This window comes from Globicephala melas, chromosome X (genome assembly GCF_963455315.2).
Source record: "Globicephala melas chromosome X, mGloMel1.2, whole genome shotgun sequence".
Taxonomy (NCBI): domain Eukaryota; kingdom Metazoa; phylum Chordata; class Mammalia; order Artiodactyla; family Delphinidae; genus Globicephala; species Globicephala melas.
In genome coordinates, this window is record NC_083335.1 from 103027651 (window position 1) to 103055200 (window position 27550).

The window sequence follows — 27550 nt, forward strand, 5'->3', positions numbered from 1 at the left end:
GAGAGAGGCACAGGAGGTAAAATTAATCTCACCAGTTTTGCAGTAGTTCTTTTTTACTATGCATTGACACCTCTTTCTTTAGCCTTGAGAGTTACCTTGAGCTTTTCTGATGGAACAGCTCTATGCCATGAAAATATTCAGTTCATCATTTCTAAAGTCCCTCCAAACACTCTTTGCAGAGCATCACTGTGTCACATCCATGTAAGTAGAAGAAAAAGATTAAATAATTATTTTATCATACCATAGCCCTATTGTTATATTCTGTCTTATAAGTACCTCAACCTCAATTTGTCCAAACTAAATTAACCTTTCCCTCCTAAACCTACCCTTGTTTCTAACTAAAACACATCACCATCCACCAAGTTGGCAATTATTTTTTATTGTGTCCTCACTTGCCCTGATTGCCTTCATTCTAATCGGAAGTTCTGTTAATTAAAACCTTTAAGTGTCTCTTGAATTTATCAATTTCTCCTTACCCTCACTGCTAAAATTGTAGTTCAGATCACAACCATGTCTCACTAGATTTCTGCAACATTCCTTATTAAGATGCCTTGCTTGCTTTCCTTCTCCATTCTCCATACAATTCTAATACAGATAAGATACTGCCACGTGCATCCTTTCAAGTTTACTTAGTTTACATGATTTTTATGACCTAGTACTTACTTTTCTTTACAGCTGTGGTCCCTTTTCCTCCTGCCCCCTTGCCACCCTCCCACTCACACATCCATAATTCCAATTATACTACAAGATACAACTTAATCATTATTTTCTCTGGGAAGACTTTCCTGATATGTCTATGTTGTCTTGTGTGCCCTTTAAGGTATTTACATTACAGGTGTTTAACTGTCTCCCTTTCAAGGCTGAAGATTCAAGAGAGACTAAGGGTGAGCATTCTTCTTAGCATTTACCTTTGAGTCACCAGCAAATTTCCTGGCTCATATTAGGCACTCAATACTGGATACTTGAAATAACTTCCTTTACTGTTCACAAATATCAGTTCCAATTTATTTTATTTTTTAAAATAGATTCTTTTATTTTATTTTATTTTATTTATTTTTGGCTGCGTTGGGTCTTCGTTGCTGCACGCAGGTTTTTCTCTAGTTGCAGAGAGCGGGGGCTACCCTTCGTTGCAGTGTGCGGGCTTCTCATTGCAGTGGCTTCTCTTGTTGCGGAGCACAGGCTCTAGAGCGCAGGCTCAGTAGTTGTGGCGCATGGGCTTAGTTGCCTCACAGCATGTGGGATCTTCCCAGACCAGGGCTCCAACCCGTGTCCCCTGCATTGGCAGGCGGATTCTTAACCACTGTGCCGCCAGGGAAGCCCTCAGTTCCAATTTTAAATGTCTAATCATTGACAGTGTGTTGGTTTGCATTTAAACACTACCACAATGAATTTTGTTAGTTGATCATGAAATTCATTCTCTGGTATTTTCAGCTCTTGTATGCCAAAACTTAGAGGCCCACATATTTAAAATTTTATTTCCCAGGTCCAGCCTCAAAAGAGAAGTCTCATTATTATTCTAATCACGTCACAAAGAAAACTGAGGCAAAAAGAGGAGTTATGTGACTTACCCAAGTGACACCCTGACAATCCAAAATAAATCCAGGACTAATCCTCTGAATATTCTGAGTCCAATGTGATTGCTTAGCTCCTGAGTGTGCTCTTTAACATTCATGGGGGAAAATGTATTTTTCAAAACTGTTACACCCTTGAAGATGAATGTTATTTCTGTTTATAAGAGATAGGTAAATATCTTCAAATATAAAATGGCTTTAGATCAGAAACATCTAGCAAAGTTTAGAAATTTTTAAAAGTGAATTGGTAACTAAAGAAAATACAGGAGTTAGGAAACGACTTTGGTGATCAAAATATCATTGTAGGAAATTTTACAACTCAGGGTAGGATACTTACCCCTGAGGAAAGCGGGTGTCCTGATCCTAGCGTTCTCAGCAATTTAAAGTCCTTTTGTTCAAGTAATAACCCATGAAAAGGTTGCGACTGCACAGATTGACTCTGCTCTGGACTCAAGCTGTAAGTGAAACCTTTTTCACTTGAAAAGCAACTTGACCTATTTTCCCAAGAAAACTAGTTAACAGCAAGGGTGTTGAGAAAGGGCAGGATTACCTGGAGCACCGTGGGCTCCTGGGGACGAACCCTCTTACACAGTACTCACCAACTCACTCCAAATGCCCTCAGACCAGCTCCTCCTCCAAAGCTTCCCAGGCAGGGAGCCAATCCTCGGGTCCCTTTCTCTGAGGTTTTCCTTTGCTGCCTTCATCTCAGGAATGTGGGGAGAGCGACTTCCTGTCTCTAATGCAGTTTTCTCAGGTCTCTAAACAGCTTACCCTTTTGTTATACAGGGACACATCCAAGCCTTGATAAATTTGCATTTAACACCTAGGCACTCAGCTAAGAACAACAAAAAGCCTTCAGTTTCTTGGACCCATTCCCTTTAAAAGGGAGTGAAGTGTGTTAAAGAACACTTTTTGTTGTTGTTGTTCAGGTATAAGATTTGTAAATGAACCAATATGTTTAAATAATAACTTCACCAGGCATCGGTTTAAGTATTTTATATCTGTTACTTCTTTTAATCCCATAACAACCAAATGAGGTAGGTAACGGTTCCACTTTAGAGATGCGGAAATTGAGGCCCAGACATGGTAAGTATCTCGTCTATGTCACATGACCTGGCAGAGCCTCAGTTTCAGCTTGAGGTATCTATTTTTGCGCTTGAGCTCTTAACCACCAGTTCTGCTTCCTCTGACTTACAGACTGGATACATGTGCATATACGGGTGAAATATAAATATGGATGCAGATGTAGATATAGATGAATATAGCTATAGTCACTATATCTATATTTATCTTTTGAATATAAAATAAATAGTAAATTACATCATTGTACTTTTTTCAGTGTGCTCCTTTCTTTTCTCTCTGCATTTTCTTCTTTCAGTACCTTGTTGCACTAACTAGGTTTCTTCCTTTCTTTCCCTGAACTGTTTTCTGCGTGGAGATAATTGCTTCTTGTACTGTAAGCAACTGACACTTCCCTGAAATAACTGAAAAGACCTGAGGGACAGATTTATAGTCAGAAGCCTTAGGTGTTAAAATACCCTTGGGACTCCAATTGAGCCTGAACATTAGAGCCCTAGGGAATGGATATGCCTTATCATTTTTCTTCGCTTTCCTTTGCTGATTATTCTTAGTAAATGGCAAAGACTCCTGTAAGTATGTGCCCAGAACAACTTCAAGAATATTGCAAAAAAAGAGGGCATATCCCTCCCCTCATTTTTCCATTGTTGAATTAAAGTGAAGTACAGGCTTATATTCCCAAAGGCCATATAAGTACACACAACATGGAGATTAGATAATTAGGCATGTATAGTTTTAGAATAATGGAGGATTTCTTTAAAGATATTTAGAATTGCTATACATTAGAATGATATTTCTCTTTGAAATATACAACTAGAGTTAGTTGTTGTGAAGAGAGAAAATGCAACCCCCCAAAAGTCAAATTAACAGTTACAAAAGCGATCATAAATGCCATGGTAAGGTCACGTATGTGTGGCCTGAAGAAGACTGGCACTTACCTTCAGATGAAAGAAAGTAATTCAGCATATGTGAACCCTCGTTCTTGCCTCTGCCATTGAACAGAGAATAGTAGAATGGTAAGAAATTAAAATAGGAAGGCTTATTTGAGAGAAAAGGCAAGAAAGTGTCCCGCTGGTACAAGCTGAATTATACTAGAAGATATTATATATGAAAGTTATCTCTCTGCCTGGAGGTCTCTAAAATGAAAGCAAAAGGAATAGCTGCTCAGACTAATACAGCCATTTAAGCAATCCAATTCTAGCTGTCAAAGGCATATGTTTGTGTGGGAGAGAGGAGAAAGGTATCAGTTAGATAATCTCAAATAGAAAATTTTAAAAGGGGCTCTCCATATACAACTGCATTAAAAGAGATGTAACTGGAGAAATTAATGGCAGGCTCCATAATATAATTAGTACAGAGAATGATCCTATTGAATAAGGAAAAAGACAAATGGCTATAAACCCTATGTTTACAAAGATCTTTTAAGAGTCCACAGTAGAAAGAAATACAGAGAGAAAAAAGAAAGACATATGGAAAGAAAAAAAGTGCGAAAAGTAAAAGGGGCAAGATATTGCTGAAGGGGAAACTAGCATTTCTATTGGAGCTTAACACAATTAGAGGCAAGAGAAAAAAGAAGAATTAAATTCAAAGTTAGTTTATCTCTCTTTAAAGCAAAAATAGTAAATAAGATAAGAATGTTTCTCTTTGGCTGGTGGGGGTCAAATACTTTAAGTGAGAGGTACAACCAACTAGAAGCACTAGATATCTAACTGTTCTCTGTGCTTTCCATTAAAGAGAAAAAGAGGGGGGTGAGGGATAGGAAGGGCAATATAGAGACACATATTTGCTTGTCCCAAAAGGCTTAGGATTCTAACTTGGTGATTGTATACCATAGATATAAAACATAGCTTCAGTATCTATTTAAAGAAAAGGAAAAAAGAATGGTGACTTGCTATGTAGCAAAGAGCTTAAGTGCACAGATTCTTGAGTCTGACTACTGGGGGGACTTAAATTCTTTTTATAATGAAATATTTCCACCTAGAATTGAACACCGTTCAATATAATAGAGATAGAGGTAGGTAGATGGATGGATGGATAGATAAATAGATGGAGATTTATATGTGAATAATATATAAATAGATAATATAAATAAATCTCTATCTTTCTATTCACCATCCATCTCTTGTTGCAGGTACAACTGTCTATTTATAGTTGAGAGATAAAGCAAGTCTAGAGATTGAGTGCAAGGCATCCGTGATCTTGAAGAAATTACTTATTTTTGATGTACCCTGATTTCTGTATCAGTAAAGTGAAACTAATAATTATATCTACCATATGAGGAGTAACTGAGAGCACCTATGGAGTACTTAGAATGGTATCTGCCACACAGCAAACATTAGCAATTGTTAAGAAATGGTTAATGAAGGAATCTTAATTCTGTGTGTCTGCTATGTACCAGGCTCTTTTCTAGACCCTGGGAACGCAGCAGTGAACATCACAGACATTTTTGCCGTCATTTTAGGGTAATCAGTGTTACTGTTAAAGTTATGAATGTGATTCTTGTTTTGAGAGTCTGTTTGTTTTAAGATGGAAAACACTTGAACCCATTTTATTGAAGGGGGAAAAGAAATTACTCCTAGCCATAGTTTAAATATTGAAATCACAGAATAATTTATGGCATAAGAGGTTTCAGGAAGCTAGAAAAGGGCATGATATGTAAAGTACAGGTTAAGAGGTTATTCTTTTTTTTTTCCGTAACGCTCCCAACTTTATTACAAGGATGTCATAAAATATTTAAGATATACAAAAAAGTGTTAAGTATAATACAATGAACACTCACATATCCAACTCCCAGTTTAAAGATTCAAGCATTAGCAAATGCAGCTGAAGCTCTGAATTCCCTCCCTAATTGTAACCCCTTCCCAATCCCCACTAATCTGAATCTGGTGTTTTATCATCACCAAGCATTTAAAAAATATTTTTATTTTTTAAGTATGTATCCCTCAAAACAAGTAGCACTGTTCAGAGTGTTTTTACACTTTAAGGCAGTGGTATCATACTTGGTTTTTTTCTTGCCTTTTTTGCTCAAAATTGTTGATATTTATCCCCTTTGATGCTGGAGCTCACTGATTATCTGTGTGCCATTCCATCACTATTCTGCATTTGTTCTCCTGATGAAGTACATTTCACGTTGTTTCTACCCCTCCCCCACCTCACTATCACTTTTACTAACAAAGCTGCTGGGAACATTTTTTTTTTTAACATCTTTATTGGAGTATAATTGCTTTACAATGGTGTGTTATTTTCTGCTTTATAACAAAGTGAATCAACTATACATATACATATATCCCCATATCCCCTCCCTCTTGTGTCTCCCTCCCACCTTCCCTAACCCACCCTTCTAGGTGGTCACAAAGCACCAAACTGATCTCCGTGCTGTGCAGCTGCTTCCCACTAGCTATCTATTTTGCATTTGCTGGGAACATTCTTGCATACCCTCCTTGGATTCATTATACCTTAAACTACAAAATATGCACATGCATGGAAGACCAAGCCTTTCAGACACAGTTCCTACATAAAGTCATTATTTTCAGAGTGATTTACTGTCACTCATGTTTGATCCTTTATAATGGCTCCAAGGTGGATATTTTATAAGAAGGTGCAATCCGCAGAGGGATAGAATGACTTAAAAATCAGAATTATGGAACTTTTGAAAAGCCCTGCAAAGTACCAAGGAGTCATCTAATCGAACACCTTCATTTTATAGACGAGGAAAGTGATTCCAGGACGGGGAAGGGGCCTCCCCAGTGGTGAGCACTGGGCTTCAGAGTGGATCCTATACTGGTCTCCACCATGATGGACATACGTGTGAAATAAATATAATATAAATAAATCCCTTGCTTTTTCTTCTGTTCACTAAGACCCACTAAACAATGCACCATGGGATGTGGGTGGACCACTCGTAAGTCCTTCCTGGCTGAATTATGACTGTGCTTCCCTTGGTCAATTCAAACCCCATTCTTAATTTTTCAAAAGTCAATTTCACCGTAGCTTTGCTGGAGTCGAAGCAAACATCAGAAGATAAAATAGATTTTCTAATCAAACACAAGAATAATTGGATTTGCAAAGGGAAATAAAATCATAAAGGAAAAGGAGTTAGAACATAAATATGTTTGGAAGAATTTCTCAGAGCAAGAGAGTTATTACAGTTGGGAAACTATGGGTTTCCTTGGAGAAGAGTGAGTTTTAAAAGCTGCCTGTCATTTGATGAGATTCCGTAAGAATTCCCTCTTTGACTAAACTTTAGTCAGGCTCCTTTGAGTCCATCCTCTCCTTAACAAGGCCTCATCCTAGGCTGCAGTCTCTGTCCCACTGGGCCCAGCTCAGCAAGTATTCCCATGCCCTTCATACCTAACCAATTCCCCTTAATAATCTTCCATCCACTGACCCATCCCTGCCCACTGGCTACACCTCCCCAGCTGCCCCTGTTGTATTCAGCGTGGAGGTCAATCTCTCTCCCCTATTACAATAGTCTTGAGTAAACACTTCCTTGCCTGTTTGATTTCTGCCTGGTGCAATTTTTCTTGGACAGATTCACGTCTCAATGCCAGAATGTCACTGGGTCCCAGAGTACAAACTGCCCATAATTAGGAGAACCGTGTCTTGGTTAACCTGAAAAGGTTTTAATTTCTCTGTCAAATCTGAATGACATCCTTGCTGGGTAGAGTAATCTTGGTTGTAGGTTTTTCCCTTTCATCACTTTAAATATGTCCTGCCACTCCCTTCTGGCTTGCAGAGTTTCTGCTGAAAGATCAGCTGTTAACCTTATGGGGATTCCCTTGTATGTTATTTGTTGCTTTCCCTTGCTGCTTTTAATATTTTTTCTTTGTATTTAATTTTTGACAGTTTGATTAATATGTGTCTTGGCGTGTTTCTCCTTGGATTTATCCTGTATGGGACTCTCTGTGCTTTCTGGACTTGATTGACTATTTCCTTTCCCAGAAGTTTTCAACTATAATCTCTTCAAATATTTTCTCTGACCCTTTCTTTTTCTCTTCTTCTTCTAGGACCCCTATAATTTGAATGTTGGTGTGTTTAATGTTGTCCCAGCGGTCTCCGAGACTGTCCTCAATTCTTTTCATTCATTTTTCTTTATTCTGCTCTGCAGTAGTTATTTCCACGCTTTTATCTTCCAGGTCACTTATCCGTTCTTCTGCCTCAGTTATTCTGCTATTGATTCCTTCTAGAGAATTTTTAATTTCATTTATTGTGTTGTTCATCATTGTTTGTTTGCTCCTTAGTTCTTCTAGGTCCTTGTTAAACGTTTCTTGTATTTTCTCCATTCTATTTCCAAGATTTTGGATCATCTTTACTATCATTACTCTGAATTCTTTCTCAGGTAGACTGCCTATTTCCTCTTCAATTGTTTGGTCTGGTGAGTTTTTACCTTGCTCCTTCATCTGCTGTGTGTTTTTCTGTCTTCTCATTTTGCTTACCTTACTGTGTTTGGGGTCTCCTTTTCTCAGGCTGCAGGTTCGTAGTTCCCGTTGTCTTTGGTGTCTGCCCCCCGTGGGTAAGGTTGGTTCAGTCGCTTGTGTAGGCCTCCTGGTGGAGGGGACTGGTGCCTGTGTTCTGGTGGGTGGGGCTGGATCTTGTCTTTCTGGTGGGCAGGGCTGCATCCAGTGGTGTGTTTTGGCATGTCTGTGAACTTACTATGATTTTAGGCAGCCTCTCTGCTAATGGATGGGGTTGTGTTCCTGTCTTGCTAGTTGTTTCTCATGGGTTGTCCAACACTGGAGCTTGCTGGCCATTGGGTGGAGCTCGGTGTTAGTGTTGAGATGGAGATCTCTGGGAGAGCTCTCGTCAATTAACATTACGTGGGACCGGGAGGTCTCTGGTGAACCAGTGTCCTGAACTCGGCTCTCCCACCTCAGAGGCTCAGGCCTGACACCTGGCCGGAGCACCAAGACCCTGTCAGCCACACGGCAGATGAGTGGTTTATTACCAAGGATATTAAAGAATAGGAACCAACAGTCAGATGAAGAGATTCATAGGATGAGGTCGAGAACAAAGAAACTTCAGTCCTCTTGGAGTTTGGAGCCCAGCATGGTGGCACGTGGAGGCATTCTGCTTCACCAACCTGGAAGCTCTGTGAAACCCTTACTTTTGGATTTTAATGGTGGCTTCACTACACAGCATGGTTGATTAAATCCCTAGGCACTGGTGATTAATTCAACCTCCAGAACCTCTTGGTTAACCTGAGATGGTCCCCGTGCCTGCCTGACACAGAAGCACTATCACCAATGGTGCACATTCCATTGTCAAAAGGGTCCTGGTTTAGACAATAAATTATATGGCCACCCACATGTGGTGTGAAATTTACTGGCTAAACTGTCACTGAGGACCTTAATGACAAGAGGACCTGTTGGACTTAAAAACGGTGTTACAGCAGCTACAAAGGACACAAGAGAGCAGACTCTTTAAATGAGAACATTCCTTTTTAGTCCTGACTCCCTAGGCATAGTTACGTTTGATTTTATGTCCCAAATTAAAATGTTTCTCCATAAATAAAAAATGATTTTCGTCACTTCGTATTTCAAACATGTTCACCCATTGCCTTTATTATACCTCTCCCTTGATGACTACAGATGGGTTTATCACAGTACATTTTACTAGACATGCATTTCAGAGTGAGAGGGAGGGAGGGAAGAGATAGAGCCTGGGAAAGCCAGTGAGGCACAGGCCTTAGTAAAAACAGCGGAGATAACGGGAGCACTACCTCGCTCTAGTTCTTCTCCGCTGAATATCATTAAAGGACTGAAATGAATTTGCAAAACAATAACTGAGGCTGACACCTGCTGTTGACAGGTGGGAGCAGATCAAAATTGAGCTGTGCTTTTTTACTGCTGTGGACAGAGGGCCAGGCAGGAGGGAATCCCCTACTGTCTCCCACCTGGAAACGCTGCGTTTCTTGTCTTCTTTCCTAACACCAAAGGAGGAGACCCCTCATTAAGGTGAGGTTCGTGAGAAATTTTGAGCAATGGTTTTTGTGTTGGTTTTTTTTTTTGCTTTTTAAAATTTTTATTGAAGTATAAATTCTTTTATTGATTTACAATATTGTGTTACTTCCAAGTGTACAGCTAAGTTATTCGGAGATATATATATATATATATATATATATATATATATATATATATATACTTTTTTCAGATCTTTTCCATTATAGGTTGTTATAAGATATTGAATATAGTTCCCTATCTTATACAGTAAATCTTTGTTGTTTATTTTATATATAGTGGTGTATATCTGTTAATCCCATACCCCTAATTTATCCTTCCCTTCCCCCTTTCCCCTTTGGTAACCATATGTTTGTTTTCTATGTCTGTGAGTATGTTTTTGTTTTGAAAATAAGTTCATTAATTTCATTTTTTTAGATTCCGCATATAAGTGATATCATATGATTTTATATTTGTCTGGCTTACTTCACTTAGTATGATAATCTCTAGGTCCATCCATGTTGCTGCAAATGGCAATATTTCATTCTTTTTTATGTCTGTGTAATATTCCGTTGTATGTATATGTCTATGTATGTGTGTGTGTGTGTGTATATATATATATATATATATACACATATATATACACCACATCTTTTTAATCCATTCATCTCTCAGTGGACACTTAGGTTGCTCCCATGTCTTGGCTATTATGAATAGTGCTGTTGTGAACATTGGGGTACATGTATCTTTTGAATTAGAGTTTTTGTCTTTCCAGATATATGACCAGGAGTGGGATGGCTGGATCATATGGTAGCTCTATTTTTATTTTTTAGTTTTTTTGGTTTTTTGTTACTCACATCACTCTGTTATTGGTCAAATCAGTCATACAATCAACTGAGTCATTCCATCATTGGATGACTTAAATAATATATATATATATATATATTTTTATACAGCAGGTTCTTATTAGTCATACATTTTATACACATCAGTGTATACGTGTCAAACCTAATCACCCAATTCATCACACCCCCATCCCCACGCCCCACGCCGCTTTCCCCGTTTGGTGTCCATATGTTTGTTCTCTACATCTGTGTCTCAATTTCTGCCCTGCAAACCAGTTCATCTGTAGCACTTTTCTAGGTTCCCCATATATGCGTTAATATACAATATTTGTTTTTCTCTTTCTGACTTACTTCACTCTGTGTGATAGTCTCTAGATCCATCCACGTCTCAACAAATGACCCAATTTTGTTCCTTTTTATGGCTGAGTAATATTCCATTGTGTACATGTACCACATCTTCTTTATCCATTCGTCTGTCGATGGGCATTTAGGTTGCTTCCATGACCTGGCTATTGTAAATAGTGCTGCAATGAACACTGGGGTGCATGTGTCTTATTGAATTATGGTTTTCTCTGGGTATATGCCCAGTAGTGGGATTGCTGGGTCATATGGTAGTTCTATTTTTAGTTTTTTAAGGAACCTCCATACTGTTCTCCATAGTGGCTGTATCAATTTCCATTCCCACCAACAGTGCAAGAGGGTTCCCTTTTCTCCATACCCTCTCCAGCATTTGTTGTTTGCAGATTTTCTGGTGATGCCCATTCTAACTGGTGTGAGGTGATACCTCATTGTAGTTTTGATTTGCATTTCTCTAATAATTAGTGATGCTGAGCAGCTTTTCATGTGCCTCTTGGCCATCTGTATGTCTTCTTTGGAGAAATGTCTATTTAGGACTTCTGCCCATTTTTGGATTGGGTTGTTTGTTTTCTTAATATTGAGCTGCATGAGCTGTTTATATATTTTGGAGATTAATCCTTTGTCTATTGATTCATTTGCATGTATTTTCTCCCATTCTGAGGGTTATCTTTTCGTCTTGTTTATGATTTCCTTTGCTGTCCAGTAGCTTTGAAGTTTCATGAGGTCCCATTTGTTTATTTTTAATTTTATTTCCATTACTGTAGGAGGTGGATCAAAACAGATCTTGCTGTGATTTATGTCAAAGAGTGCTCTTCCTATGTTTTCCTCTAAGAGTTTTATAGTGTCCGGTCTTATATTTAGGTCTCTAATCCATTTTGAGTTTATTTTTGTGTATGATGTTTGGGAGTGTTCTAATTTCATTCTTTTACATGTAGCTGTCCAGTTTTCCCAGCACCACTTATTGAAGAGACTGTCTTTTCTCCATTGCATATCCTTGCCTACTTTGTCATACATTAGTTGACCATAAGTGTGTGGGTTTATCTCTGGGCTTTCTATCTTGTTCCATTGATCTATGTTTCTGTTTTTGTGCCAGTACCATATTGTCTTGATTACTATAGCTTTGTAGTACAGTCTGAAGTCAGGGAGTCTGATTCCTCCAGCTCCGTGTTTTTCCCTCAAGACTGCTTTGGCTATTTGGGGTCTTTTGTGTCTCCATACAAATTTTAAGATTTTTTGTTCTAGTTCCATAAAAAATGCCATTGGTAATTTGATAGGGATTTCATTGAATCTGTAGATTGCTTTGGGTAGTATAGTCGTTTTCACAATATTGATTCTTCCAATCCAAGAACATGGTGTATCTCTCCATCTGTTGGTATCATCTTTAATTTCTTTCATCAGTGTCTTATAGTTTTCTGCATACAGGTCTTCTGTCTCCCTAGTTAGGTTTATTCCTAGGTATTTCATTCTTTTTGTTGCAGTGGTAAATGGGAGTGTTTCCTTAATTTCTTTTTCAGATTTTTCATCATTAGTGTATAGGAATGCAAGAGATTTCTGTGCACTAATTTTGGATCCTGCAACCTTACCAGATTCATTGATTAGCTCTAGTAGTTTCCTGGTGGCATCTTTAGGATTCTCTATGTATAGTATCTTGTCATCTGCAAACAGTGACAGTTTTACTTCTTCTTTTCCAATATGTATTCCTTTTATTTCTTTTTCTTCTCTGATTGCCGTGGCTAGGACTACTAAAACTATGTTGAATAATAGTGGCGAGAGTGGACATCCTTGTCTTGTTCCTGATCTTAGAGGAAATGCTTTCAGTTTTTCACCATTGAGAATGATGTTTGCTGTGGGTTTGTCATATACGGCCTTTATTGTGTTGAGGTAGGTTCCCTCTATGCCCACTTTCTGGAGAGTTTTTATCATAAATTGGTGTTGAATTTTGTCAAAAGCTTTTTCTGCATCTATTGAGATGATCATATGGTTTTTATTCTTCAATCTGTTAATATGGTGTATCACATTGATTGATTTGCGTATATTGAAGAATCCTTGCATCCCTGGGATAAATCCCAGTTGATCATGGTGTATGATCCTTTTAATGTGCTGTTGGAGTCTGTTTGCTAGTATTTTGTTGAGATTTTTGCATCTATATTCATCAGTGTTATTGGTCTGTAATTTTCTTTTTTTTGTATCTTTGTCAGGTTTTGGTATCAGGGTGATGGTGGCCTCAAAGAATGAGTTTGGTAGTGTTCCTTCCTCTGCAATTTTTTGGAAGTGTTTGAGAAGGATGGCTGTTAGCTCTTCTCTAAATGTTTGAGAGAATTCACCTGTGAAGCCATCTGGTCCTGGACTTTTGTTTGTTAGAAGGTTTTTAATTATAGTTTCAATTTCATTACTTGTGATTGGTCAGTTCATATGTTCTATTTTTTCCTGGTTCAGTCTTGAAATTTGTCTAAAAATTTCAGTCTAAAAATTTGTCCATTTCTTCCAGGTTGTCCATTTTTTTGGCATAGAGCTGCTTGTAGTAGTCTCTTTGGATGCTCTGTATTTCTGCGGTGTCTATTGTAAATTCTCCTTTTTCATTTCTAATTTTATTGATTTGAGTCCTCTTCCTCTTTTTCTTGATGAGTCTGGCTAATCAATTTTGTTTATCTTCTCAAAGAAACATCTTTTAGTTTTATTGATCTTTGCTATTCTTTTCTTTGTTTCTATTTCATTTATTTCTGCTCTGATCTTTATGATTTCTTTCCTTCTGCTAACTTTGGGTTTTGTTTGTTCTTCTTTCTCTAGTTCCTTTAGGTGTAAGGTTAGATTGTTTACTTGAGATTTTTCTTGTTTCTTGAGGTAGGCTTGTATAGCTATAAACTTCCCTCTTAGAACTGCTTTTGCTGCATCCCATAGGTTTTGGATCGTCGTGTTTTCATTGTCATTTGTCTCTAGGTATTTTTTGATTTCCTCTTTGATTTCTTCAGTGATCTCTTTGTTATTTAGTAACGTATTGTTTAGTCTCCATGTGTTTGTGTTTTTAACATTTTTTCCCTGTAATTCATTTCTAATTTCATAGCATTGTGGTCAGAAAAGATACTTGATATGATTTAAATTTTCTTAAATTTACTGAGGCTTGATTTATGACCCAAGATGTGATCTATCCTGGAGAATGTTCTGTGTGCACTTGAGAAGTGTAATCTGCTGTTTTTGGATGGAATGTCCTATAAATACCAATTAAATCTATCTGGTCTGTTGTTTCATTTAAAGCTTCTGTTTCCTTATTTATTTTCATTTTGAATGATCTGTCCATTGGTGTAAGTGAGGTGTTACTGTTCCCCACTATTATTGTGTTACTGTCGATTTCCTGTTTTATAGCTGTTAGCAGTTGCCTTATGTATTGAGGTGCTCCTATGTTGGGTGCATATATATTTACAATTGTTATATCTTTTTCTTGGATTGATCCCCTGATCATTATGTAGTGTCCTTCCTTGTCTCTTGTAACATTCTTTATTTTAAAGTCTATTTTATCTGATATGAGTGTTGGTACTTCAGCTTTCTTTTGATTTACATTTGCATAGAATATCTTTTTCCATCCCCTCACTCTCAGTCTGAATGTGTCCCTAGGTCTGAAGTGGGTCTCTTGTAGACAGCATATATATGGGTCTTGTTTTTGTTTTTTGTTTTTTATTTTTTTGGGTTTGCGGGCTTCTCATTGTTGTGGCCTCTCCCACTGCGGAGCACAGGCTCCGGACACACAGTCTCAGCGGCCATGGCTCACGGGCCCAGCTGCTCCGCGGCATGCGGGATCCTCCTGGACCAGAGCATGAACCCGTGTCCCCTGCATCGGCAGGCGGACTCTCAACCACTGCGCCACCAGGGAAGCACTGGGTCTTGTTTTTGTATCCATTCAGCAAGCCTGTGTCTTTTGGTTGGAGCATTTAATCCATTCACGTTTAGGATAACTATTGATATGTATGTTCCTATTACCATTTTCTTAATTGTTTTGGGTTTGCTTTTGTATGTCCTTTTCTTCTCTTGTGCTTCCCACTTGGAGAAGTTCCTTTAGCATTTGTTGTAGAGCTGGTTCGGTGGTGCTGAATTCTCTTAGTTTTGCTTGTCCGTAAAGCTTTTGATTTCTCCATCAAATCTGAATGAGATCCTTGCCGGGTAGAGTAATCTTGGTTGTAGGTTCTTCCGTTTCATCACTTTAAATATATCGTGTCACTCCCTTCTGGCTTGTAGAGTTTCTGCTGAGAAATCAGGTCGTATCCTTATGGGAGTTCCCTTGTATGTTATTTGCCGTTTTTCCCTTGTTGCTTTCAGTAATTTGTCTTTAATTTTTTAAATTTGATTACCGTGTAGCTCGGCATGTTTCTCCTTGGGTTTATCCTGCCTGGGACTCTCTGCCCTTCCTGGACTTGGGTGGCTATTTCCTTTCCCATGTTAGGGAAGTTTTCGACTATAATCTCTTCAAATATTTTCTCTGGTCCTTTCTCTCTCTCTTCTCCTTCTGGAACCGTATAATGTTAATGTTGTTGCATTTAATGTTTTCCCAGAGGTCTCTTAGGCTGTCTTCATTTCTTTTCATTCTTTTCTCTTTATTCTGTGCCTTGGCAGTGAATTCCACCATTCTGTCTTCCAGGTCACTTATCCTTTCTTCTGCCTCAGTTATTCTGCTATTGATTCCTTCTAGTGTATTTTTCTTTTCAGGTATTGTATTGTTCATCTCTGTTTGTTCTTTAATTGTTCTAGGTGTTTGTTCTTTAATTCTTCTAGGTCTTTGTTAAACATTTCTTGCATCTTCTCAATCTTTGCCTCCATTCTTTTTCAGAGGTCCTGGATCATCTTCACTATTCACTTCTGAATTCTTTTTCTGGAAGGTTACTTATCTCCACTTCGTTTAGTTTTTTTTCTGGGGTTTTATGTTGTTCCTTCATCTGGTACAAAGTCCTCTGAGTTTTCATTTTGTCTATCTTTCTGTGAATGTGGTTTTCCTTCCACAGGCTGCAGGATTGTAGTTCTTCATCCTTCTTCTGTCTGCCGTCTCCAAGGCATGCCTTTAAATGTTAATGGAATTAAGTCAACAATGTTAAGTTGAAATTAACTGCTGCCTAAAAAATGGAAATTTATATTTTATAATATAAATATATATAGCACTATACTGAAGAAATGAAGATGGTTACTATCTCTAAGTAAAAATTGAGCAGATTTTAACTCCAAATTATGCTCATTGCTATTACTTATATAACATGGTTGTAGGGTAATTAGTAAGTAGACAGCTAATGTTATTGCTGAAGATCTAGTTAGAAAAAGGAAATAATATGGTCTATCAGGATAGAGATGAAGAGAAGATCCATGAATTATGGAATTTGAAACAAAACTCAAAAGGAGTCTAAGAAGTAACTATTGAAACAGAAGAAAAAGAGGAGAGCATGGCATTGACAGTAAAAGTTTTAAATTTACATGAGGCTAAGAGAACAACATTTCCCTCTTTTCCCCCTCCTTTAAATCCATGCTGTATGAGCAAAAGATTTTAGAGCTTCCAAGGAAGCCAGGCATATAATGGAGAATGTGCCACTGCTAATAGAAACTGCCTATGGATCCAAGAAAGTATTTAAAGTTGTTCTTACCTCTCAGCATTGGGAAGATAATAGCTGGTACTCCTGCAATGCACACACAACAGGGTGATGTTTTAAGCTAAGAATAAAAAGTTGTAAATATCCACACATTCTAACATTCTCTAAATAGGGCGATCATACACATCCCTCATTGCCCGTTAAAGTTCTGAGTTATATCTGTTTTATCCAAGCTTGTGGAAGATTGCCTTAATGTCCCAATTCTTCACCCTTCTTTTTACCCACATCCTTTGCTTTGCAATTTTGCTATGATCCCCACCCTAGGTGGGACATACTTTCCCATTCCCAAACTCTAGTCTTGGCTATGGACTTGCTTTGGACAATACATGACCGAAACAGAAGCTTGAAATGGACTGGAAATTTTAATATTAGAAAATTTGGGTTCTTTCAATACCTAATTACTGATGGAAAAGCTGTACTTTCTACCTGACATTTAACCCAGAGATGGGGAAGAAATGTTTGACAGAACATGGAGGAAAACATGGGGCTTATTCAATAAAATAAGTTTTTCATGCAGTTAAAAGCCTAAATAGGAGAATATTGCTTCCTTGGTCACCATCAGTAAGAACAAAACTATCTAAAAGAATGGGATTAGGGCAGCAGGGGAAATGCCATATGTATCTTGTAAATTAGAAATATCTCCTGTTAAAACTACCTATCTATTCCATAAGAGGACTGAAAATAAATTTCAAATTCAGTGTTTTATCCCCAGTGCTTGATATACGGCCTGTACATAGGGGGTGTTATATAACAAAGTGAGGAATAAATAAATGGATTATTGGAAGTCATCCTAGAAACAATGTGTATTCATTTATGTATTTATTCAATAAATTATTTTTGAGAAACTACTGTGTATCATGGCTTATGGCAGGTGCCAGGCAGTGAGAAAAATAAACAGTAAGAAAAATAAACATAAATCACAGCCCTCATACAGCTGATAGTCTGGTTGCAAAAAAAATTTTTAAATTAAAAAAAATAACACAAAAGAATAAATGAAGTACAAAATAGTCAGATGATGCTAAGTGCTATGGAGAAAAGATACATCAAAAAAAACGGATGGATAACTTGAGATGGAGGTCTCTGCAGTTTTAAAGAGGTGGTTAGGGAGGGTCCCACTAGAAAAAAAAAGAGCATTTGGGGGAATTCCCTGGCAGTCCTGTGGTTAGGACTTGGCACTTTCACTGCTGGGGCCCAGAGTTCAATCCCTGGTTGGGGAGTTAAGATCTCACAAGCCGCGAGGCATGGCCGAAAAAAAAAAGTTTGTGGGGAGTCCAGTGGGCCAATTACCTGGAAGTCCAACTGACACATAAAAGATAAGTAAACTTCCACTTTATAAAAAAAAAAGAGCATTTGAATACATTTTTGAATGAGGTGAAGGTATAAGTCATGTAGATATTGAGAAATAGTGTTCCAGGTAGAAGAAAGGGCAGGTACAAAGGCCCTGAGGCAGGAGTGTGCCTGATGTGCTTCAGATATCGCAAGGTGGCTAGTGTGGCTGGGGCAGAATAAAGGAGAGAGACTACCAAGTGAAGAGCTCACATACGTCAAGGGGGCCAGGTCTTACTGGGCCTTATAAACCATAGATAGAACTTGGGCTTTTATTCTGAGTGAGGTGGAAACAGGTTGATTTGGTGCGGAAGAGTGGGAGGAAACAGCATATTTTAAATGAATCCTCTCTGGCTATTGTGTTGAGAATATACTAGTTGGGGGAAAAGATAGAAGCTGGGGGAGAAGACTGTTACAGATTTCCAAATCAGAGATGATGGTGGCCCAAAAGGACAACACTCCACTAAATAAGTTACAAGGAGAACTTGTAGGGAACAAGCATGTGTGTTTTTCACTAATGATTTTGATGTTGAAAATTTTAGAGCAGGTACATTTGAATAATTGTATTTTAATGTTATTTCATAAAATTAAAAACAACCTTGCTTTTCTCGCTATGAAATGTTCTCTCCTCTTATAGATAGAATATTTAGCTTTCTAAATGTTCTGTATGTATACATGTGGTTTGAGTTACCTATAACTAAAATTAAGAAATGTGTGACTCATTTCTTTATTCTCTTCTAAAATAACTCTGAGAAATATAAAATTTAAGCCCTTAGTTGCCATAAAATGTGGATGAGTTACAAGATCCTTACCTAAAATTATTTTCAGGGTAGAGTCATCAAGACCTACTTCTTTTTTTTTTTTTTTTTTTTGGTACGCGGGCCTCTCACTGTTGTGGCCTCTCCCATTGCGGGGCACAGGCTCCGGATGCGCAGGCTCAGCGGCCGTGGCTCACAGGCCCAGCTGCTCCGCGGCATGTGGGATCTTCCCGGACCGGGGCACGAACCTGTGTCTCCTGCATCGGCAGGCGGACTCTCAACCACTGCGCCACCAGGGAAGCCCCGAGACCTACTTCTTAGTACCCTAAAGTCATGGGGAGGAAGCATGACAGAGACAGGCATCCAAAACAGAAGAGGAATCCAGAGTTTTAAGATTGTCTGTCCATTTTGATTTTTGATGCCAAAAGCACAGCTTCTCTGTGCCGAATCGAATCTCGGAGACAGAGTTTGGGGCAAAGTAGAAAAGTATAGCTTTATTACTTTGCCAGGCAAAGGGGGACCCAGCAGACTCCTGCCTCAAAAAACTGTATGTCCCAACCCAGTAGGATTTGATAAGGAGTTTTATAGCAGTGCTTCCCAAGGGTGGGGTTGCTGACAAGATTAGGGTGTGTGCAAGGTCTCAGGTAGTCCTGCCTCCTAATCTTGATGAGCTTCTCTGGTCCCTTTAATCTTGCCTCAGGTGGTTTCTTGGCTGCTCCTCCCTTGATTAGCAACTGTTCCAATCTGCCCTTTGGAACTCAGGGAAGGTCATGGAGGCTGGAGTCTTGTCTACAAGAAATGGGGGACAAAAAAGAGGCCTCTGTGCCTGGGAGCCTCACAGGGCCCCACTCGGTTTCACTTGGTTTCATTCTGAACTGGCCTCAGTGATTTTCCTTCCTCCACCCCCCACCCCCACCCCAAGAAAGGAGAAACATCAAATAGCAGTGATAGTTGGGATAAAAATCACATTGTCATTGTAGACCGAAAAAAAAAACAACCTAAAAGCTGAGAATTATGTTTTATTCGGTGGACTTTCTGAGGACTTAAACCTGGGAAGCAGCATCTCAGATAGCTCTGAGGGACTGCTCCAAAGAGGTAAGGGAGAAGCCAGGAGATACAGGAGTTTTGTGACAAAAACCAGGTAGTAGTCAGAACATCAAAAGATTACCTTTAATTAAAGAAAACCAGAAGTCTAAAGTTAAGGAATTTGGTGCTTTTCTATTTATGGGAAGATGCGAAAGTCTGGGCTCATTGAAATCATTCCTTTGATATGCACCTTAACTATCTAGGGTCAGTATCCTGCTTTTCTCCATCCTAAACCCCTCAGGGTGCACAGTTGGGGGTGGCTGCAGTGGCTGCTGGCTTGATGGCACAACGTCCTTTGTTTACTGATATGGCAGGTGACATTCTTCATCCGCATTATAAACATCTGCTGTAACAGTTTAGGCATAGCCTAAGAGAAAGCATTGCATATTGGGAACAGTAAAGTGGAGAGTCAGAACTATACAGGCCTACTTTCAAATCCTAGCATCATCATGTACTGCAGAGGTCTGAACCAAATGTTTGATTCAGTTTTGGAGTTTCAAGTTTTTTTCCTCTTTAATATGGTAGAAATAATACCTTTCTCAGGCCATTATTGTACGAGGATTAAATAAAAAATAAATAACACCTTTAAAAGGGACTTACACAGCTCCTAGAATATGGCATTTGTTTATTCACATTACCCTGCTCTCTGTAAAACAACAAAACACCAAAAAAATAATAATCTTAAATAGGTAGAACTACTGAAACAAAAAAAGGGCATTGTTCTACTTCCCAAGCCAAATAAGACAGGAACTGAAAAATCTACTGCAGAAATAGCAATAAGAAATTCGGACTTGAGGCTCTTTTAGACTGTAAAGAGATTCTAGTTAACCTAATTAAGATAAAGGGACCTTAATTGGCATAAGGGAAACTCCCTGTGATAAAATTGCGAGAACACATAGATTTGTGCTGAATGCCTCTCAGAATGGAACCGAGGGCATATTCAGACACTTGACAGTATTATAATTGATGCTAGTAGAAACTTTAATATAACCACAGCAGAGAAAAAAATTGGACCATTAGCATGCATGTCATTATTGTTATTATATATTTGCATATTCTCTTTTATTGAAATAAGACGGGAACTTTTAACTAGCACACATGCCAAATTTTGTATTAGTCATTTATGAGTTCTTATGTTTAAGTATTATTTATAATTTGTAAATGTTTCTAAACCAGCAGTATCCTGGCACTGATTTAAATTTTCTCATGAAATGATTGTCATTTGCATTCAATTCCCAAAGAGCCCTGACTGTACTGTCCCAGGGAATATTCCTGTACAGTAACCTCCTGGAGGCTACATTTCAAGAGAGGTGTGTGGAAGAGTTTTTCTGTGCTCTACTTGAGAATGGTCGCACATCTCCAATGCTATGTAAAGTGAAGTGATTGTTACAAATAGGACTCTTCAAGTCCAAATGTGCTTGATGCGGCCCAATTCTCAGTTTCTCCTTTGCAATAACAGGGTTAATGTTTTGGGGGAAAAAATTGTTTTTTAAGAAAACTGCAGAAGTTGCTGCTACATCAAAAATCAACTTGGTTACTATTAAAATTATATTTAACAGAATTGCCATATACAAGCTTCTATTTTTCCACTGGCTGTACACAGATGTGGATCTAAAGGAGGAAGTGCGTGACTTTCATCTTCTCTTGATAATTTTATGTTGATTACAAATTATACAGATGGAAGGAATGTAAAATAAAGTGTAATGAAGGCCAGGAAAAGCAGGGGATAGCATACTTCAATGGCTGAGAAAACCAATTTTGTAATCAGAAAGACATGTGTTCAGAGTTCCTCAAATTATTAGTCATATGATCTTTGGCAATTTATTTAACTTCTCTCAGTTTGTTTTCTGAAGGACACTTAGTACTCCTATTTCACTAGGTTATTATTAAAATTAAGTAAGAAAATATATAAAAGTCCTTGTCACAGTGTCTTGAACATAAGCGCTAAATTATTATATTTGGTCAATGATATTATTACCTTTCTTTATAATAAGCAGTCAAGTTATCATTCCTTAGTTATTGTCGTTGCTATTACTACCATAATTATTAAGAAAAGAAATAAAACAATTGATCTGTGGTATTCAGTACTCACTTTTGGCTAATTTCAACTGAGTTTCCCTCTGGCCCACTCCTTCCCTAGCAATAAAGAGTGTGGTTATAGAATTGGGAAAATTTGAGGAAATGTTTTCCCTGTTGTGCTGAAAGATAGAGCTTTAGCCTGAGCTGAACAGAGTAAAGGAGTTGCCAACTCCCTCTTAGAACAATATCCTCTCCCAAGGATGGGTAAGTTAGTGATACCGACATTGGCTAAGCCTTTTAGAGAAGGCCTACCTACAGATCTCTAATCATTGGTAATGGTCTACAGTACACTTGTTCCTGCTTCTTTGGGGAGAGGGTCAGAGTTGGGGGGAGCAGGGCTTGTGGGGGGAAGTGTCTTTCTTTGACACACGGTGTTCGGTGTTGACTTGCTCAGGACATGAGTGATTAAGCTTTCTTTTGTCTAGGGTCCTAAGTCTCCATCCGCACACACTTGATGAGTGAAAATGTTTCTCGGGGACAAAACCTTTTATGGAAAGAGCAGTGCCCTTTGCTCGCATTCCTAAGCCTCCATTGGTAGGCTTGGTGGCATCTCGCCTTAAGTGTAGAACGTTCCTTTTGGGTAGAATCCTGGGGGAATCATAAGAATCATGACATAATAGAGTCTTTCCTAGACAGCAGCGAGAAGGCTCAGTGACTCACTGCTTCAATCACAGCATGGAAGGAGGGGCTCCAGGGATGTGAGTGAGTAGTGGGACTCCGGGGAAACCCTGTTGAACTGAGGAGCTGCCGGGGTCCCTGTGGCCATTATTTATCCACCATGTTCTAATTATGATTTTCCCTACTAGCCACCTCAACTACTGTCGCTGCCACCACAGAGCCAGCCGTCACTGAGTCGGGGCATAACAGAAGCGGGGACCAGCGCCAAGACCAGGGCTGGTGTGAAGAGACCCGAGGTCACCATGGTGGGCAACCAGCGCTACGTAAAAGTCTACACCCTGAAAGATGAACAACAGTGGGTCATTCTAGACACAGGGTACATCTCATCCACTTATGAGGAGGGGGCCCAGGCCATGTTTCTGCTAGTTAGATCCAAGTCCGATGACTCACTGATCTTGGAGTCAAAGATAAATCCAGACATGTACTATGAGAAAGATGGAACGTTAATTTTTTGGTTTGAGGCTGAGAACCGTGGTACAGCGATACATTTCCAGGACACGGCAATTTGTCATAAGGTCTGGAAAGCCATTTGCCAGGTTCACAGTAAAGTCCCATGTGTCGAAACTATACATGACATCATGGATGAATCAGAAGCCAAAGAGGGTGATGACTCGCCAAAAACCAGTGAACTGCTCCACCTGCCAAACTGCGAACTCGATAAACTTGGAGAGATTGTTGACTTAGTTACCTTGAGTCTCACCTCACCTATGGATAAAGAACTCCTGGCTCTGCTCTTGGAAAGGGAGGACTATATTCAAAAACTACTGCAGTTGTTCCACACTTGTGAGAACCTAGAGTATACTGAAGGCTTATACCATTTGCATGAAATTATTAAAGGAATCTTATTCCTCGACAATACATCTCTGTTTGAGATCCTGTTTTCTGATGAGTGTATCATGGATGTGGTGGGATGCCTTGAATATGACCCTGCTTTGGCTCAGCCAAAAAGGCATAGGGAATTCTTAACCCAAAATGCACACTTCAGGGAAGTTATACCAATAACAGACAGTGAAATTCGACAAAAAATACATCAGACATACAGGGTACAGTACATTCACGACATCCTTTTGCCTATACCATCCAAGTTTCAAGACAATATTCTTCCTAATCTTACAAGTTTTATTTTTTTTAACAAGGTTGAGCTAGTCAACATGTTGCAGGAAGATGACGAGTATTTGGCTGAAGTTTTTGCACAGATGAGGGATGAGACCACAGATGATGATAAACGGCGTGACCTGGTATTTTTTTTAAAGGAATTCTGTGTATTTTCTCATCTATTACGTTCTGAAAGCAGGTGTGCACTATTCACAACACTGACAGAATTGGGAATTCTTCCTGCTCTTAAAATTGTAATGGGCATGGATGATTTGCAAATAAGGTTAGCTGCTACTGATATACTTGGTGATCTAGTGAAGTATACTCCATTCATTGTCCAAAGATTTATGATGGACGAAGCCCAGCAAAGTGAAGATGGCAAACTTTTCACTAATTTAATAATTGAAAAAATGATCTGTGATACTGACTCTGAGCTAGGAGGTGCTGTTCATTTAATGAGACTTCTTCGTGCTCTACTTGATCCAGACAACATGCTGCCAACACATAGAAAATGTAAAAGAAGTGAATTTCTAAATTTCTTCTATAGACATTGTATACATAACTTCACAGCACCACTTTTGTCAGCTACTTCAGAAGATATATGTGAAGAGGATAATATAGTTGGATCTGACAAAAACAACAAAAATTGCTTCAATAATTACCAAACAGCAGAGCTGCTTGCCTTAATTTTAGAGCTGCTCACATTTTGTGTGCAACGTCACACGTATTACATAAAAACCTATATTTTGAGAAAAGACTTGCTAAGAAGAGTCTTGATCTTGTTGAATTCAAAGCACACTTTCCTGGTCTTGTGTGCTCTTCGCTTTATGAGAAGGATGATTGGCCTTAAAGATGAACTTTGTAATTTTTACATCATCGAGGGAAACCTTTTTAAGCCAGTTGTAAATGCCCTTCTGGATAATGGAACTCACTACAATATGTTGAATTCAGCTATTATTGAGCTGTTTGAATTCATAAGAGAGGAAAATATCACATCTCTTGTTGCACATATAGTTGAAGAGTTTTATGAAACACTTGAGTCAATTGAATATGTTCAGACATTCAAAGGATTGAAGATTAAATATGAAGAACAGAAATACCGGAACAATCAACTATGGAAGAATTTGTATCCTGTACAGTATAGTAAGATATTTTGCAGAGGTGCCAGTGTCTTGAAGCACAAGGAAGAGAAGAGTTTTAAAGAAAATATAGAGGAAGGAAAAGCAGGTATGTCATCATCAGAAAGTGATTTTCAAGATCATTGTGATAAATCTGTGGAGACTGAAAAAGCAAAAGAAAATGAAGACAAGGCAGATCTTCCCCCCAAAACATCTTTGGGTGGCTCCGAATTTACTTCATTCCATTCTGCTAGTGATGCTAGTGGAGCAGGTAACCCAAACGATAGCAGCATGGTGAACTTAGTGGATTATTCAGATGACAACAAAGAAGATAAAGAAGGTGACCCCCCCCCCAGGAAAAAACTACATGTAGCTCCTAAAGTCTTAAGGGAAAACCCTTAACATTACTAAACTCTACATTACTAAAGCTGTGTAAAACATTACTAAAACATCAAAGCATTAATAAAATTCTGTAACATTAGCTGAAACATCTGAATCCAAATCTTTCTCATGTGAACTTATAACTATTCAATAAGTAGCAAAGATGCTCAGTGTTATCATCTAGGAGAATTTATTTCTGTAAAAACCAAACTTCCTAGAATTCAAAAAAATAAAAGAAAAAAGCTAACCAGAACCTGAGCGATAACTTCTTAGCAAGAAAAAAAGTCTTGCTTGAGGGGAGAAAACAGGTTGATAATCTAATATTAATGTAGTTCTGTTTCAGGGGTATATATTAGAAACAACTGTTAACAGTATAACATTATTTGCCCAGTGGTTCTGGCTATGGTTTTCTTTTTTCAGTTGCCTTCTTTGAAATAAAAATTTACATTCATGTTTATGTGGAAAGCTAAGTCAACTGTAATAAAAAATAAAGGTACGCTATTCACATTTCTGTGAAGATTTGACAAAAATTCACCCTTATGAGTAATTAGAGGGAAGTAACTTTTGGTATGTATTTTCATGAACAAAAAAGGAAGCTGGATTCAAAATGTGCTGTTCTTAGCATAATTTTTTGTTTGTTTAGATGAGATGTGAAGAATCGGTCCAGTAGTATTCTAAAATAGTGTTCTCTAAGACCTTGGGAGTGGGTAGAAAAGAATACTTTCAACTGCCTAAATTGTGAAAGATACTTGGAAGTCATTTCCTGATTCATTAATAAAGTTGTGTCTGTCTTCAGAGCAGTGGGTAACTTTTAAAGTGTAATTTACAGAGACTAACAATTTATAAAAAATAGTGCTGAATGAAGTGGCACTTAATATGTAGAAACCATTTTGGACAGTTTTTTAAGAAAAAGTTACTTGTGTCAAAGTACACACACAGTACATGAAGTTTTTTTTCTATAAACAGGAGTAATATGAAAGGTGCTTTATTAAAGAGTGAATGCAAGTGAATTTCTAATAATAAGTTGTAACAAAGCATTAAGTGGTTTTATTTTTAGAGGTGGAAGTTAACTGGGTCCATTTTTCCTGGAATTGCTTAAATTAAAGCAGTTTCTCCTACTTGAAGATTTTAGAGTTAATTTTAATTATGACCATGGTTTGAACAAGATAGACTGTGTAGATAGGAAGTATAGTTTTCCAGAAGACAGATATTTCTCTTGTATTAAAAATACCACTTGTTTTGTACCATTTGCTGATATTTATGCTGAGCTATACAATTCAGGAATTAAAAAGTGACCCTGTAATTCCAAAAATAAAAGAGACCATTTTAAATGTACTATTATGCCATAGGAGACACATCTTATGCAAAACTGAGAGATTGTTGTGTTAGAGCTACAAAAAGAGTGTATTCCTAAAACAACAAATAATCATTTCATCATCAAATATAAAGTCTGATAAAGTGTGGACATGACCTCAGGAGATATAATCAGACATTACTGAGGACATGACAGGGGAATGTTATCTGTAGTACACACATTTACAGGCATACACAGAGTTTTATCTGAAAAAAATATACTTAACTCTTTGTTTTGGTGGTAGTAGCTCCAGTTCCTTAGCAGAACAGATATTTACAACCAGACAGAGAAAAACAATTCTTTGGTGCTCTCTCTGCTTATTCTCTTCTCTTCAGCTAGTTTTAATCAGCCATAAAAAATGGACACTAGGAGGGAAAAAAAATGAATATTTGCATTTCTTGTTGTATTGTCCCCAGTGAGTGTGTAAGGAAAGACGAGGGAGGGCATAGCTGTAATGGGAAGTTAATAAAAGGTAAAAATAAAAACAAGGAAAAAAGAACAAGAAAAGAAAAACAAAAGAAAAAAGGACAGGCATTCTCTTGAGCTGAGCTGTGTAACCTCCGTGAGCCCTTTTCTAGTCTCAGCAACTTAACATTAGGGAAACAACATGACAAGCAAAATGGTGCAAAGGCAGATTGCCCATCAGATGGCATAACCTACTATTAAGGGAACATTTAAGAGGGCAGCAAAACACAGACGAGCAATCCTTACTGTCTGCACACTGAGTGAAAAATTGACCAAAATGTTCAGTCTCTGTAGAAAATGTGTGTGAGACGATACATGTCAAAAATGTTTACTTTCACCTTTAAGTTGTTAAGAAGTAATTTTAAAAGTCCCCTTAAGTGGATTATTTATGAAAAGAAGAAACAGTTTGGAATGGCCTTGTACTTACAACAAAATTCAGGTGAGCGTTTTTGAAGAGGTGCCCTGGATTTGTCAAGGTTTCGGCTTTAAACGTGACTTCCAGTTACCTTTATGGCTTAGTGACTTTCTAAACACACCAACAAAGGGAGGGTGATATAACAGATAAAGCAAAAGCTTCATATTTAGACAGCCCTTGATGACAATGCAGGCTCCGATGCTTACCAGTTCCATGACCTTAGGCAATTTACTTATTTTCTCCTTTAGCCACAATCTCTCCATCTTGTCTTAAAAAATTAGAAACTATATATAAATTACCCAGAACATATTTAGTACTCAGTAAATAACTTTCAAAACTCATTATCATCATCAGGAGCAGTATAATAATTTCAAGAAGATGGAGGATAA

At 38.1% G+C, this 27550-nt stretch overlaps 1 pseudogene; it reads left to right on the forward strand.

Moving 5' to 3' along the window:
• Positions 1-22575: 22575 nt before the first annotated feature.
• LOC115846511 (serine/threonine-protein phosphatase 4 regulatory subunit 3B pseudogene) lies at positions 22576-24948 on the forward strand (annotated as a pseudogene).
• The last annotated feature ends 2602 nt before the right edge of the window (positions 24949-27550 follow it).